The sequence below is a fragment of the Meleagris gallopavo genome, chromosome 1 (genome assembly GCF_000146605.3).
Source record: "Meleagris gallopavo isolate NT-WF06-2002-E0010 breed Aviagen turkey brand Nicholas breeding stock chromosome 1, Turkey_5.1, whole genome shotgun sequence".
NCBI classification, from domain to species: domain Eukaryota; kingdom Metazoa; phylum Chordata; class Aves; order Galliformes; family Phasianidae; genus Meleagris; species Meleagris gallopavo.
The window spans coordinates 121,933,066-121,950,366 of NC_015011.2; the positions used below are offsets into that span (position 1 = coordinate 121,933,066).

Sequence of the window (17,301 nt, forward strand, 5' to 3'; positions counted from 1 at the left end):
AATCACACCTCTCTGACACAGGCAGGTCTATCACCAGAAGCTTAGCTATTACATTGTATAGAAAAGGAAGTAGAAAACAGTAAACAACTTTGTCTTGTACTGCTTTTTTGCTCTTTTTTTTCCCCATAGACAGCAGTGTTGCAACTCTTTTTCACGTAACATCTGATATAGGCCAGCCTTTCCATGTAGAAAACTGATAGAATTGGAATTGTTTGAACACTATCAGAACGTGCGTGCCTGTTACCTTTGTGAACTTGTGTGCTTTTCTTGGAGTAAAATGTATAGGCTAAGGTAGGTGTCCTGTAAAAATATCAAGTGTTTAATGTAACAGTGACATAGCACTCAATATTACTATAGCTGTAAGAAATGGAACAGCTTCATAGGTGCTAAACTGCAGCAAGTAACCCGTTCTCCCCTCCGAAGACACTGAAGTGCTACTCAAGCAAACTTCAGGCAGGCAGCCCCATTTGGTATTCGTGGAGTTAACCAAGTTAAGCTCTCTCCCGGCTAGCCTCTTCCACCAGGAATGCAATTAGCGTTCACCTATATAAGGAAACCTGCCAGGCGGTGGGGCTGGGGCTGGGGAGCGCTGCGCGCCCAGCGAGCGGCACTGCGCGGGCTGGACAGGGCTTGGCAGCAACAGCAACGGCAACAGCAGCAACAGCAGCAACAGCGGCAGCGGGGCAGCCCAGCCCAGCGCTAGGAAGGACTATCCCGCTTTCTTCAACTTCAAGACGAGGAGGAAAAGAGCCAGGGGAGCAAAAATGGAGAGGCAGGTATGTCGGCACGGAGCCCTGCGGCGGGAGGGTGGTGGTGGTGGTGGTGGTAGAGAACGGAGAGGCTCGGGGGGCTGCCTGCGAGACTTGTTCCCACAACTGCTGCTGCCTCCTGAAATGGCTTGTTGGGTTTTACAGAGGCTGCGAAGCAAAAGTGTGCTTCTTGTTTGCAGCAACATCTGTGTGCACAATTACTTTCACTTATCTGGCGTTCCGTGTGCTTCTAATTCACGTACACCTTCTTTTTACTGGGGAGATTATCAAACTTTCTTATCTCTGATGGAAAGCAGATGTGAGACTGGAAATGAGGATGAGATGCTTTGCTTAACTCTACGAACCTCTGCAAATGCAGAATTTTATGATTCTGTCACGTCTGGAAAGCAGTCCTTCACTTTGTAGTGTGAAACACACCTTTTGTGAAAGGTGTGCTCCTTTAGCCCTTCCGGGATCTCAGTGTTCTTTATTGTGATGTGTATGAATGAGCCCAGGCAGTATAGCTGGGTTGCATTTGCTAGAATACAGGGAGTTCCTGCAGCAATAAAGCTTTTTCAGTGAGTTAAATAATAAACTGCAGGTACTGTTCTAACAAATGTAAGCGAAACTTGTTCTTCTACAGTAGAGATTACCCCAGTTCATAACAAGGATGTGTTGCCTGGAAAATATTTGCACATTCTGATAACCTTTACAGGAGGTTCTGTGTAAAATCCTGAGAGAGAGAGAGAAAGAAGGGGGGAAAAGGTTTGTTCCTTGTAGATTTTGGTGAAGACATAATAAAAAGTCAAGCTAAAAACTAATCTCAAACATCTTTCTAGTTGGAAGAATGCTGCTGTGCAGTCCTTAAGGACAGTTAATGTTAGCATCAGCACGTGAACTGCAGCAGCTCACTCAAGTTTTGTGCAGTTATGGTCTAAAAGATAGGAATGAAAGAATACTTTGAGTTATTTCTCTGAGAAGTACCTTCTAAGGAAAAGCCACACAGTACTATTCAGCAACAGGTGGAGTTTAGTTTCAGAATGATTTTCTGATCTTAGCAATTGGTAGACATAACACTGCTTTTCACTGCTTTTCACTAATTTTCATTGTTTATCATATTTAAGTGGATGCATGCATGATAATGCGGTGGTTATGGGAGTTACAGCCATATCTCTCCATATCCAGCCAAAGAATGAAAGTACAGTTTTACACCTACGGGCTTAAAGCTTAGAGTGAAGATTATTGTTATTTAAAAACTCTCTTCCTTATAAAATTTTTAAATTTTTATGAATGAATGTCTACTTGGAGTTTGTAATGCGACATTACTAAGGAGGCATCAGGATTATAATTCACTTGTGTTGATACATATTCTCATTCACTTATGTGTAAGACAATTCTAAATTCCTGACTTTGAATGCTTATCGAGGTATCAATGGGAATTACACACGACTGTGGTTTCAGTAGAGCATTTTATAGGAGCATCAACATGGCAAAGAAGTTAAACACTAGACAGTGCCTCAGAACTACAGCTAGTGAATTCATTGTCATGAAACGTCTTTGGTCTTGGTGGAAGGCAGTACAGCCTTCTAGTCCACAGGACTGGTGGACTAGAACGATACAGTTCCTTTGTATCACTTTTCATCCTTGTGATTTTCAGTTCATGTCATACAATCAGAGAATCGTTTGAGTTGAAAGGGGTCCTTAGAGGCCACCTAATGCAACTCCCCTGCAATGAATAGGGACACCTACAGCTAGATCAGTTTGCTCAGACCCCAGTCCAACCTGACCTTAAGTGTCTCCATGGAAGTGGCATCTACCATATCTCCGGGCAATATAACCTTTATTAATGTGAATTGAGTGGGAGTACAGAGGATAGATTTTAGCAGGGCTGTTAGTAATTAAGATATGAATTTAAAGGGCAGGATAAGACACCAGATAAACTTACTCTTTAATCTCCTTTTCCCTAGTCTATCTAGTAAATTACATTGCCCCCATTTGTTTGATGTGTAGCTGTGCTACAGTTGTTCATGATCTTTTGGCTTCTCAGTGCTAAGTGAGATAAGACTCTGATTCAAAGCCTGCACAGAATCTTCTGGGCTGGCATGATCTTACTCTAACCCAAGATCTGGGTCTGGAGCTCAAGCCTTATGAGGAGCAGCTGGGGGAGCTGGGATTATTCAGTCTGGAGAAGAGAAGGCTCAGAGGAGACCTTATTGCTCTCTATAACTACTTGGAGGGAGGCTGTAATGGACTGGTGGACAGCCGCTTCTCTTTTGTAACTAGTGATAGGACTAGAGGGAACGGCCTCAAGTTGTGCAGAAGATTCAGGCTGGATGTTAGGAAATACTACTTTTTCAAAAGAGTGGACAGCCCAGAGAGGTGGCGGAGTCACTGACCCTGGAGGTATTCAAGGAGCATTTACACATTGAGTTGAGGGACATGGCTTAGTGAGGATTATTGATGATAAGTGGATGGTTGGGCTGGATGAACTTGGAAGTTGTTTCCAACCTTGGTGATTCTGTGACCTGAGCAGCCATCTGTGTGGCCATCCTGGGACAGTTGGGACTGCAGGCTCTTCCAGAGAGATGGGGGGCACTGTGGGCACTCATGCTCTTCACCACAAGGTTTCTTGTACCCTCCTCTGCCACCCAAAGCATGTGTCATGGAGCAGCTGCAAAGCCTGCACTATCACACCAGGACCTACCAAGAACTAGTATCTGCGTTATTGGTTTTTGTATTTTTTTTAACTTTGTGCTGCAAGTGTGGTATTGCATGAGTTTTCATTGGCTAGGATGCACAAAAAGCAAGTCCTTCTCTGACCAGGATATATGACTGGGAGATACATTGCAGAAAAAATTTAAGCTTGTTTACAGTAAGAAGAGAATTCCAAAGTAGATGAAGCAACTTAAAGTGAGGGATAGATCTTGTGCATTATCTGAAATCACAACAAAATCCAGTAGATATGACTAAGTTTTACAATGACTCCTCTCCTTCCTGAGCTCTGGCAAATGACCCTCCTGCCCTAGCCATTTGTCTCTTGTCCATGTTAATAGGTGATGTGTTTCATTCACTAATTAAGAAAAAGGGCTAGCATTCAAGAGCTAGCATTCATTATGACCCCATTTAAAGATTAATTTTTTCATTTAATCAAGGGTTATTTGATATCAGTTTTAGTAGTTCACAGCGCAGTGATGGACTGCATAGTTTGGAAATGAATACTCTGAACCTAGGCAAAGGTGCAGCAAGTTTGTGCATAAGCCTGTAGCACCGTCCTTAGTTGTGTAACTGAGACGAGACTGAAGTGAAACAGAAATATTTGAATGTGACAATCTGGAGTTTAATGCATGACTGAACTGGAATTTTTGTTTGTATGCCTGAGGTAAGAAGCACCGAATTATTTCTGGGTATGTCAACCTTTGATTACTTGGACCAAATCCATTTTTTTTGTCTCTATTATATGATAGGTTAAATTCATGAGAAGTTTCACCCATTTGTTGCTTTCGAAAGAGTGAATGCTTAACGTATTTAGTATACATTATTGCTTTTTTTTTTTTTGGTTAACAAGTGAAAATTGTAAATGTCTTAAATATTTTTTACATTTTGTAACCCATTCATTCTACAAATAGAAAAATGGTTTATATGATTTCTAGACTTAAACAGAACAATCACTGCGTGTATTTATTTTCTTTTTCTGACTCGTGTGCAGTTTGAAGCTGAGTGACCCTACACATTGGCAAGAGGAAGCTAGACACATCATGCTTTTTTTCTGATACCTCTTATCATTTTTCCAATAAAAAGAAACAGTGGTTTTCAAAGGTGTAACTGGAGAGCTAGAAATAACAAATGACCATGCTGTATTAGTTGCATGCTCTCTTTAGGGTTTTGTTGAAGGCTTTACCACCCCATTATGCTATCATTCTGTAGTGTAAGCGTTTTATATGGCATGTGTGATTTCACTGCCCTAAAGTGACCTTGGGAAATTCCTTATTTCCCCTGAAACACATGTCTAAGTGAAAATTGCCCTCTGCAGTTTAGGAGCTCTATGGAAGGAATCTGGGAATAATGCAAGGAGGAGATGGGAGTCCAGAGTGAGGTGTGAGCTGTTGTTCTGTAGCATTAATTATTTTGCGTGCACTTAAATCTTTTTGCTTTGAAGACCAATGATAAGGCAGCATAGGGAGGGCAACCTGATACGTCTGCCTAATTTTTCTATCTAGAGATCCCATGATCCAGAAGAGGTACGTGTTGCATGAGATTTACTTCTGTCTCCCTCTTGTTCCAACTATGGGTAGATGTATCTGAAGTTTAAAGTTAAAAGCATAATTCCAAATCTGACCTACTTTATCTAGACCAGCTGCTATCCTCATTCCCCAGTGTCTGGCTTGTCTCTGCTGTGCCACCGAGTTTGAGGATAAAGTATGATGACCACAGTCTGCAACCACAACCTAAAATTGAGACATTGTGTTACCAGCTAGAAACCTCTAGGCTAGCGTCATACTGCAGCTTCTGTGCACATGGGTGCCTGGGAGCCATGCGAATGCTTTTAGTCTGGGAAGCTAAAAGCTGGGCAGTGTAAAGCTGCGCTTTGTCAGATCAGAGGATGTTGAGCTGGATCCTGGATTGAAAAATGAAGTCTGCAGCATCTGTGTATTTATTCACTAATGTGTAACTGGATTGTTTAGGAAACAAAAAATGGAAGTATTTTAATTAAAAAGTGTCGAGAAACATAAAGCATGACAAATCTGTGATAAAGATGTGGAACTGCAGTTTTCTCATTCTTCTTGCATGTTTATTCAGTCTGAAAAGTTCAGAAAACTACTGAGCTGAGGATTAAACTCCCCAGATTCTCCGGTCTTGTGTTATCTCAAAAACAGTCTGCTTTCTGCAAGCTTATGTGTTGAATTCATTTGTTTCTGTGGTATTTCCAAGTTATATTTCAGAACTACTTATCAAAATTAGAGTTTTGGAATACACACTACTTAAGACTCATATAGGAAGGCATTGGAAATATGCAACTTGTTTTAGAATCTGAGTTTACTGAGCTCTTAGAAAATATTTCCTTACTGTTTTTCTTTTTCTTTCATTAAAAATACTGGCATGGAATGTCATTTTTGATGATGTAGCAGATAGCTGAGGGGGTACAGAGATGCTTCTTGGTGTATCCTGTGCAGTTCCATTTTATTATTTGCATGATAAGTGTATTATATGCTCAGCAAGATTTTCATGAACATAAACAGATGCATGTTTCCCAACGTATCTTTGTCTAGGATTTTAACGCGTACTCAGATTCATATGTTCCTAAATTCTCTGCTCAATTTGTTAGTAAAAAAAGGTATTATTCTCATGTGATACTGTGCCCATAGGGTGAAACAACAGGTTATTGCTTTTACCTATGTCAGTTAACACTTGTAGCATTTTCCTTGAACAATTCATTTTTTTACAGGATTTTGTAAAACTCCTTCGAGCAGTGGATGTTCAATTTCTTGTTTTTTCCTGTGGTACTTTCACTCAATGGCAGTTTTGCCATTGGTCCTCTGGATGTCAGATTTAGGAAAGAGCCGTTGCTTTTGTTAGGTGTCTTTCTGTGAAGTTGTACATAACTTCAGCTCCATTTAGGATTTAGTAGCATGAGCAAAATGACAGTTTTGACACCTTGTGCATAACTTTGGCCATTCCACCAGGCTGAGAACAGCACTGTTTGTAATGCATGGGATTACAGAGCTGATAGAGTGTCAGCCTGTAAGTGTCACAACTTGTTCCCTGTGCTCTTCCAACAATGCATGGGCTCCTGCTGCTGCATTTCTAACATTTCTGCTTTGTAGCTGCCCAGCCTGGAAAATTCCATATGAAACCTCAGGCCTCCTGAAGTAGATTTTTTTGGGGGCACACTTAATTCCTCTATGTATGAAACAACAGTTGTGTTCCTGCTATGTTAATGCTGTAAAACAAGCAATGGCTTTACTACGTGGTTCATATCTTTGTTGTCTCATTCACAAGAAATTCCACACCGTTTTAGTTGAGGAGTTTAGGTATTAGCAGTTAATTACAAATTCTTACCTTAAGTATGGCAGCATGCCACAAAGCGGTTTGGGATATCCTATTGGTTGTTGTTTCAAAGTTATGCAGCTGTGCTTAACACTCCAGTGGGCAATTCTGGATACGTTGTGTTTTGCCTTTGATACGTTGCCATACCACCACCATTAGTGCAGTGCTTAGACTGCAAACATCTGTTTGCTTTTATTGCACATGTGTTGCTTAAGATGTTCTGTTTTTACATGATGTAAATCACTGGACTCAACTGGCACTGTATGGTTTGTTTACCAAATAAAACTTAAACTGTGTCAGTAAAATGTATGTCATATGGGATGACATATATGACATCTGCAGAAGAGAAAAAAGACAGTTTGTGGCTGCAGTCACCAATGCTTCCAACAGTTCCAACAGTTCACCAATAAAGTTTGTAGATTGTATGAAAAGAGTCACGTAAATGTCTTTACAGAAGTAAAGATGGCAATGAAACGGGCACACGTGCACACACCGGATGACAATGATGAGCATAGAGAAATGCGCTTAGGATTATAAAATAGAATCAGATGAAATCTGCATATCTTTCACTCCAGAATTTCATCATACTCATGGCATAAAATAAAGCAAACCCTTATTAACAGGCACTTGGCTTTTCTTATATTAAAGTATATAGCTGACACTGACCTTTCAAATGGAAAAGTTACCTGGACTTTGAAATTTAGCTGTTGATCTCAGCAACTCCTCAGCAGTACTGTGTTAGTACGCTAGTGTTTCAGACACGTTTTGCTTCTAATGTGCACCACTGCACACTGCTAGAATGCACAACAGGATTGATTTGGTTTAGATTAATGAAAATGAACTCGGTAAAATGACTTACAGTTGTTAGCTCGCGCTCTAATTTTGAAGGTTAACCCAATGTGCCTTGAAGGTTTTTGTCCTTATGTTTCCGTACCCATAAGAGTTGAATTTGAATGTTTTGTCTATGTCGCATGAGAACTAAAGAAACAAATCACGAGGAGAAAAATAGAAGATTATTTAGCTGATGGTTCTACTCAGCTGTAGTCTTTTTTTTCATCACAGGCACTTTAAAGTTTTGGTCTGCGCAGAATTGCTGTATATTCAAAAATGAAATAAAAGGTGTTTTTCAATTGAGAATTGGTTTAGGAATCTGAAAAGTTCTATTTATGGAGTTGGTATCATCTGCAAACTTTCTAGTACATCATCTAGGCTGACTGAGCTAGAACTAAATTCAAAAGAAGTCTGAGCAAGCTGGCAAGCTGTTCAGAAATCAAAATAAAAGAATCAAAAGGAGCACAACTCAATATAGTCGAGGATGAAAATATAATTCAATGATAGAAAGTGGGGAATCATTCAGATAGAAAGTGTATCTGCAAATTGGAAAATGAATGTGAGTCACTGATGTGACAAAATATTGAAATGTGAATATGTCATTCTGGCACTAATTACTTACGATATTGTATACAAGAGGATGACAGTTAATTATTTTGTCCTGTTCTACTGTGATAAACCCCCGGCCTGAATTTTTCAGTGAGTTTTATACGTGATAAAGAAATATATAGACAAACTGGAGATAATAAGTTGGAAAGCAAGTGGAAAAAATGTAGCAAGAAAACTTGATAAAAATTGCAGGAGTTGAGTATGTTTAAATAAAACAAGAATTCACAGAGTGTCTTGTGAAAGGATAGAATTAATAGTCTATCCAGCTGCCTTTCTCTGCTACACCAGAAGATCCTTCTTGCCCATTGCTGTCTTCATGTGAGAGCAAAGGGTGAAGCTGGAAGTGTGTGTTTGGAAGCCAGCTGGAGCTGAAGAGATTGCTACAAGTGAGCAGCTCAAAGTGCTAATTGCAGAAGTTGAGCTTGGCAAATCTCCATCTATAAAAGAGAATAAACTGTATTCTAATACACAAGAGTGATTAATTGTTCTGCGTTTCCACTGAGGATTGAAAAAATGCCATTTGTGATCCTGATAATTTTGGTTAGATTTGAGGAATGTGTTACCTAAAGAAGGTGTCACATCTACCTTTGAAAATTTTTCACTGGCTGAGCCAGTTTTGATTTGTGATCCTCCTGGGAGCAGGGAGGTGACTCAACGTAGATTTCTTGAGACCAGCCTTTCTGTCTTTAATTCCTAAGTCATTGTTTAGATCCCAAGCATGGAATCTGAGAATGGGCCTGAAACTGAGAAGCAATGTACCCGAGGGCCATGTTCTAGCTGCACAGAAGTGCCTAACTTGGCCCTACATCTGCCCTTTATCTCCACCTCATGACCCTGATTTCTGTTCTCTGATCATGTGGTGTTATGTCAATGGAGCAATACTCTTGTATGCCTCACAGGTGACCCTTATCTTAGGCATGAACTGACTCAGCCCCAGACTGATATTGTATCTACAGTAGAATGCTGCCATGTTTTCTTCACCCTTTCTAATGCTGTAGACTCACTGCTTAGGAATTTGGGAACTTCAGATAGTTTCTTTGCTTTTAGCTTCCAGCCAGTTATTAATCTTAAGTGTCATAACCAAGACACCTATTTAACATTAAGCATTAAGTAATAGTAAATGCAGAGATGACATGAGTGAATGAAAAGTCTAACAGTATCAAACAAAACAAAAAAAAAAAAAGAGGGAATAGTTGCATATGTGAAATTATTGCCATTTAGTCTACAAAATACATACCTTTTCCTCTTATTACTGCATTGCATAATCTATACAATAAAAAAAACAGAACACAACAGTCTCTGTAGATGTAAAATAAGCAAAAATACAACTACTGCAAATAAATGTAGGGAAGTTAAAACAAAAAATTTTTAAAAACCACCACCACCAAGAAAATAAACAATCTTGTGTTAGTGCAGGTGAGGAGACTGTTCACCCAAGCACTGTATCTAAGTAGAAATAGTTCTGAGAGTTACAAGGCAAGGTTCTCTTTGGACAGTACAGTGGAGTGTTTGGTTTGTTGTATAAAATGTATTATTGATGTGCTGCAGGACGAAAAAAAAAAGTACATTTCCCCTGGTTATGTAGCAGTTCTCAGTCATTGATTAATGTCGATCGATGCTGTATACTGTAGTGCAATATCCATTAACCTCACAATGAAGATACGAGGCATAACATTTGATCAGTCAGGTCCCAGATTAAAGTCGATGAGCCAAGAGAAGGAGAATGTAAAAATAGAAGGAGACAAACATGTAATGGAAGTGAGATTGATTTCTTCTGGCTGGTACTTCCCATAACCTCATTCTCATGAGTCAGCGTTTCTGAGGTCGGTCATTTCATGAGATTTGTTAAACTGAATTCCTAAGTGGTGTTTGTCTCTGGAGCACAAAATGACAAGAGTTTAGCTTCCTAAAATTAGTTCATATATATTGTCAATTGTAAAAGATGGTTTTATAAAAGAGTTATTATAAACATCTTTTTTTTCTTTCTAATTTTATATCTGTATTCGCTGTAAACTTCTTTAATATCACAAGCATCCACTTGATGCTGTCCATCTCTTTGCTTGCCTGTGAATAAATTAGTTGACTCTAATGGGAAGGGTGCAAAGGGATTGCAGTGGGGATACCTACTAGCAAAATAAACTGCTTTCTGTCTCAGAGTTCAGTTTTCCATGTGTTCGTGAAAAACATACATAGCAGGCAGAGGCTGAATAAGCTCCCTCTTCTTCCTACTGCAGCCAGGGGCTGGTTTTTCAAAAGCATTTTTCAGGCTGATATTTAGCCCAAATGGTGAGACTGTTGTCATGAATTTCACACCATGTGGATCATGACTAGGGCCTCCATCTTGCAAGAAGGATCCCATAACACATTCTGCTCATTGCTGAAGGAAAGTTACTATCTTCTTTCACAGCACTCTCCGACTGAATCCGTTCCTTATTCTGAGCACAGGGGAAGGGAATGTTGTGTCAGGCAACCAACATATAACTGTTTGAAAATACTCATTTGGTGATGGCAGTCATTACTAGGACTTTCAATTACTGTCTTTCAGGGCTGGAGCGTATTACACTTTACATTTGTAGACAACATCGCTATCTGACTTTCATTTCTGAGGTTTAGAGTTTTACATCTAAAAATATTTTGCAAAAATTAAATTGAACCAGACTACTAAAATATTCAGTAATTGCGGGCAACTGTATGGCCATATGTCTATTCAAAAACAGCTTTTAACATTTTGCCTGGAGAAAAATCCTCTTTAAAGTGCTTGGACAAGCTAAATCCAAAGCTAAAACTTGTTTGAAAGATGACGTTCTTCTAAGTATGGTTCAGTAATTCTCCTAAGATTAGAACCTGTCAGTCGTTATTTGTGTTTTTGTGTATTAAAGATAGATGCCAAAGTAAAAATGTAATGAATCGTGACAGGAAACTTTTGTACAGTAATGTGAAGATGTCACACTAATATTCAAGAAAAAAACAACCTGTATCTTCTAGCAAGATGGAACTCAGCATTTTGTCCATCAGACATTAAAGGCAATATTGAGAAAGAGATGTGCATTATGAATTAGCTTTAGCAGTGTTTAACTTCTAAGTGCATGATGTGGGATCTTAAGCTTTCACTGGTGTGTCTTTTCTAGTCAGTACCTCAGAATAAAAGCTATAATACAGAGGATGATGGGCTGCCAGAAGAAATGGCTGCCCTTCTCTAGAGAGGATACTTTCTGTGCCCAAGGGTAGCTTCATTGCCTGGGTTATTGTTCCAGGTGCAGGACAGAGCTCGTTTTTTAAGCACAGATGGAGATGCTTTCAATTTTGTCTAGCTCATCCAGGAAAAGCAAAATGTGTGGTGAAGGCCTTTCTCTGGCTAAGGGGATTGCCATGGTATGTTCAGTATTTCTAAGAGCAGTGCTTTTGCCAACATGTGGCAATATCTGTGCTGATACAAATTTATTTCCGCCTGTAGCAGCTGTGCCACTGAAAGAAAGATGGTGCAAGGATCTCAACTTCCTGGTCTTACAGAAGGAAGGAGGCAGCATGGCTTGTGGGCCTCACTAAGATCATTTTTGTATGTTTTGTATTATACAGATGTTAATGAAAAAATCCTAAATCATTGAGTTAGTTTTTTTTTTCTTTCCACATGGATGTCATAAACACATGGGAGATGAAACAGAGGGAAAACCAAGACTAAATTAAAATAGGCTTTCCATAATCTTAAAGCTCTGTGTGAAGTTAGGCACCTCTGTAGGCTTCTGGCACTTGCTTTAATTTGGGCCTCCTAAATTATGAGTAGAGGGAGACAGCAGCTAGGTGCTGAGCACTAAACCAGATTTTCAGTCACCTAGGATTTAAAAAACAACTGAGTTCTGAGTTTCATATCTGTTTTGGTATGGCCAGACCTGCAGGAAGTCAATGTTATCATTTACAGCTGATTTCTTTCTTGTGTTCTAGCTATTGTCTCTCTTTTACAGTAGGATGAACTGGGTCATAGCTCTTGAATACAGTGCTAGAAGGTGACAATATGACATTTCTCCACCTCAGAAGAAACCATTTTCAGGGTTTTTTTTTTCCTTGTGCATGAAAAGTATGTGATCTGGTCCGCTCAGAGCGTTCCTTCTGGTGATACATCTGACACAGCTACAGCTTCCTTTCTCCAAATGATCAGCAGGTGGATTTTTTAGAGTAGTAATAGTGTTTTGCCTGCAGTCTCTGATGGGAGAAATGTGTAATTTATGAACTACTGGGAGAAGAAAACCCTGTGTTCATTGGACCATAAGATGATTTCTTTCCTCTTGCAAAAATTATGATGCAAGATTTTAAGGCTCTGAAGACATGAATTAAATAGGTTAGTCAAAAAGAAGTGAAACTGCCCTCATTTTTAAAGACTACAAGTGCTTACTGAAATATCTCAATGCATTACCAAAACTCACCAACAGCAGTAAATATATTTTTGAGCTGAGGAAATGTTTTGTGTGTGTGTGTGTGTGTGTGTGTGTGTGTGTGTGTGTGTGTGTGTGTTCATTGTTTAATGCTTGCCATTCCTTTCTCATGCTCTCACATGGACAGAAGTTGCATGCTCATGTACTGTTTTCACTGTAGGCCGTGCTTAATGCTCATACCCTAAACATGATTTCTCTGTTCTCCATTGTGCTGACTTCATTTGTCTTAGGTTTCTGTGGAACTGTAGGAAGAAAAGGACTTTAAAGATATTGTAAAAAGAGAAGAGATCTTGACTTTTAATGTCTTTCCTTGTTAGAAATCTACAGTTGGTTTTGGACAAAGGATATCAGACAGTTGGCATCTCTCCAAAATGGCTTGGGGCTTTACTCTTAAAAAGCAAAATCCCAGGTGCAGAAGGCTTGAGTAGCAAAGTATTTAATGTTAAGTCTGTCATGTTTTATAATAATCTTCTGTTTTCCGTAATGTAACATAGGTACAACCCCAATCTAATAAACAATTGCAAGGACAAACACGCTTCCCTTGTGACTCTCTTAGTATCACTAATATTGATATTCTCCACTGTTCATATGTCTTGCGTAATATAAGATCACTGATTTCCCACAAAAATGGTAAAATATCTCTTTTTTCTTCAGGAGATATTCTTCACCATATACGTTGCAGGGCATTAAGCTGAAACAATAGGATCGAGTATGTTATGGACTCCTTTTTCAGTATTGTTTTTCCAGTGCAGTGCTTATCTGCCTCATGCAAAGCGATGGTTATAAAGACTACAATTCTAAGCTTTCCAAGGCACGAAGAAGAGGAATTGTTTACAGTGTTTCATGCCAGCATGTATAACAAGAGATGCTGAATGAATATTACAGAAGCACTCAAACTGTACTGATCAACGTACAGAAATTAGTATATGGAGTGTGATGGAGAGAGAACTGTATCCAATTATAATTACCTCTTTACTTCATGAGTAACATTTATATGAAACAGTCTTTCAAGGGAAGTGGTAAAGCTGTGTACTAAACCATTAACAAATGAACTGTGCAAAGTCTTTGAAGGCTCTTCAGAAAGCAGATCTGAAAAGAGCAGAGGTATAGATCTGATGACATAATGGAGCTTCCTTGTCTAAATTCTGACTTGTGTATTGACTGTACAATCAATAGGTGTATAATTGTACAATCAATAGGTGTATAATCAATTGGTATACAGAGGTTAGGCTTAGTAAGATTATCACAGTGGAAAGATAATTAAAAAAATGGAACTGCTCACTAGTGTCATAGGCTCACAATGAACTCCACAAGGAGCAATCTCTAGAAAAAGAGCTTTCCTCAGTGGCAGTCAGCACTTAAAGGGGCTCCACCCCTTCTGGTAGCACAGGTGAATTGCCTCCACTTGTGCTCCGTGGCTGTCTCATTGCTTGCCTCAGGTGGTCAGGCAGAGATTCAGGCCCTTATCAACAGTTCTCATACAATTGACCATCGTGCAAACTGTAAAGTGCGGAACCTTTCAGATACACCACATTTATAGCGTTCAGCACCGAACATCTTCCTCAGTCACTGTTATTAGAGAATTTTTTTATTAACTAATTCTATATTTATTAACATTTACACAATGGAGATCAGAGAAAAGCATTTGCCAGTTTAAATAAAAGTGGAGTGTCTGAAAAAAGCACAAGGAGCAACAGATTCCGAAATTGCAAGCGTCTCACCCATTAGATCACCAGTCTGAGTTGTAAGAGACACCCGAGTCTGTCACCTTTCTTCTTTATCTCGCGGAGCGGTATTAGAAACCACTGTGTGATTTGTAGATCAAATATGATTATCATCTCAGTGGCTTGCTCAGAAATGTAAACAGCCACATTTTACACTTGCTACAGTTCCTGACAGGTATGCAGTGTAGCTCTGTATGTAATACAGATAAATATTGAGTAGTATGTGTGAGCATGAGTGCCAGTGCCCTATTCTGAGAGTAGCTTGACAGTACTTAAATAGCTCCTTTTTTTAAAAGTAATTATTTATTCCTGATTCATATCATTTATTATTTTTCTCATTGCTCATTTTTTATGGAAAACTTGTTGATTACACCAAAATTTTTTCTAAGACTAATCTCATTTTGGCTACCTTCACTATGAAGAAGCTCTTCATCCTTAAGAGTGCCTAATAAAGCAGGGCATGTGGAGAGAAATGTAGGAGCCAGTTTCGTAATTGCAGATGGGTTTGCATGCTATTCTCTGACCCAGGCTCTCACAGAACCAGGTTCAAGCTGATGATAGAATGGGACTTTAAACCCAAACTGCTCGTGTCTTGTATGACTCCTAATATTCCATTTTGAATAAAAACGTTCCTTATTCATATAAGGGATTCAGAACACACACCTCAAATGAAAGTCATAACCATTTTATGAGAGTCTGAAATGAATGAGGCTTGATTTCTGCCTTCTCTACTGTTTCAGACCACTTGCATTACTTAGATGTTCAATGAGGGTTTCTGAAAACTTTTTTCTGCCTAGATCTCACTTTGCCAATATGTAGTATAATTTATCTCCATGGTGTTTATCCCTGTGTCTTTCTCTGCAGTAACTTTAAAAAAAAAAGAAAGGAAAAAAAAGAAGTACTGTCAGAGTCAAATACGGTTATACAAGGAAAGCATTCTATTCTGTGAGGGAGGTTGAAAAGACTTTTTTTTTTATGATGTCAGACCAGTGCAGCATTTTAGACAGCACTGCCTGTGCCTGGAGCAGTTCCAGTGGTGTTCAGCGTGGAGTCATGGAACAAGGTGAGATACCAGCTTTACTCTTAGAATCGTAGAATCCTTAGTGTTGCACAGACCTTTGAAGGCCATCTAGTTCAACTCCCCTGCAATGAAGAGGAACACCACAGCTAGATCAGGTTGCCCAGGACCTGAGCCTCATGCTATCTCAGAACTGATTAAACTGTGCAATGAAATAGTACATCTCACACACAAAGTTTCAATGTTTAAAAAGTTATAAAGAGTTAGTGGAAGAGTAGCAGATTTGCATACAGTTTGAAAAACCACTGAAACATTGTTCTCATGGGGAATTGGAGAAATAGCAGTAGAAGGAATTGAATTTATTACAGATATCACTTGCTGTGTTAGGTCATGTGGACCAGAACAGGGATTTAAGGCCCTGAACCTGCAAACACTTACACACATGCTTAACTTTACTACCTAGTGTATTCCCATGTAAGGCAGTAGATTTACTCATGGCAATAAAATAAAACGTGTAAAAAAGCATTCTTAGGAATGAAGCCTTGATTCTCAATACATGAAGAAACCAGTGAAGGATTTTGTGGAGTGGCTTAACAGACCAGGCTGGAAGCTAGATGACTTTTATTTGTCTGAATTTTGAATGGATGGCAAGGAGCCTATGCCTTGTAAACTGAAAATATCAGTAATATCTCACTGAGTGTAGCAGTGAGTGAAGTCTAACTGCAAGGATGCAGAAAGACTGGAGTCTGGAGTATATTACAGATGCTACCTTTTCACTGTGCTGTTCCTACAGGTTTTCTGAGATTGGCCCCAAAATGTTTTGACAGTGTTAAAAGCTGTTCCTCTCCCTATACCTGTCACCATTTGCTAACCAGGATTTTCATGCAAGATTTGAAGTGGAATGCTGTAAAGTTACATGCTTTTAGCCTGTAAAACTCTGGACTCTGTCCAGCAGACCATTTTTACATGGCCTGGATACTTTTTAGACAAACAGGATCTGTACTAAGTGTGCAAAATTTCAGACAACTGATGCATTCTTTATAATAACTACAGATTGGCTTGCTGCCTCTCATAGGAGCCTGTTAAGACTCCCCCACTGCTACCTGGGAACGTATTTGTGGAGAGAGGAATTGTGAGTGCCAACAAAGTAACAAATTTAAAGGTAAGTTTTCTTTCCTCTGGCACTCTGAGAATTTCTTCGTAATTTATGAGCCACATAAGCAAGATGGGCAAGAGCGTCTAACACTTCTGGACTGACAGGTCTGTAGTCTGAGTCTCCATTTTATCTGAAAATACTTTCAGATTAATAGAACTCAAATCTAACACGAGTTTTTTTTCTTTTTTTTTGCCAATAGACCAGCTTTCCAACAGAAGTTTGCTTCTTGATGTGCCACAAAATACTTTAATTTGAGCCTCCCCCAGAAACATTCTTCTGTGACCCCATCTGGGGAAAATTCTATCCTACTTCCTTGCAAGCATCTATTTGTTGCATTAAGTTTATGCTCCTACACATTTATTCACTGTATTTTTTTAGCACACAACTTCTGGATCTTCATTATTCTCTATCCCTCTTACCTGATGATATCATCTCAAACTCCTATTAGCTATCTGCTTCTCTCCATAGCTGTGGTGGTAGAAGATGAATTGTTGCTTCTCCACTGATGGATTCAGCTGGAGATACTATATCAGAAGAGAAAAGTATCTGTCCTGGTTGTGGGCTGTATGAAAGAGGGCTGGATGGGTTCTCTTTTTCTCCAAAGTAAATTGGCAGGTCTCCCTTGTCTGTTGGTGTGAAGTGGCAAGGTTAATAGGGAAGACGTCTACAAGACAAGAGAATGTGGCTGATGATTACTTTTCCCCCGACCAGCTAGCAAGGAAACACAGCTCCAGACTATCTG

At 39.3% G+C, this 17,301-nt stretch overlaps 1 protein-coding gene across 1 annotated transcript in view; it reads left to right on the forward strand.

Moving 5' to 3' along the window:
- Positions 1-597: 597 nt before the first annotated feature.
- The window catches only part of MID1 (midline 1), a 240,041-nt gene continuing 223,337 nt past the window's right edge, over positions 598-17,301 (forward strand). The window contains exon 1 of the mRNA XM_010726623.3: positions 598-776. The gene's annotated coding sequence lies outside the window, so the exon portion shown is untranslated. The remainder of the gene's footprint in view (positions 777-17,301) is intronic.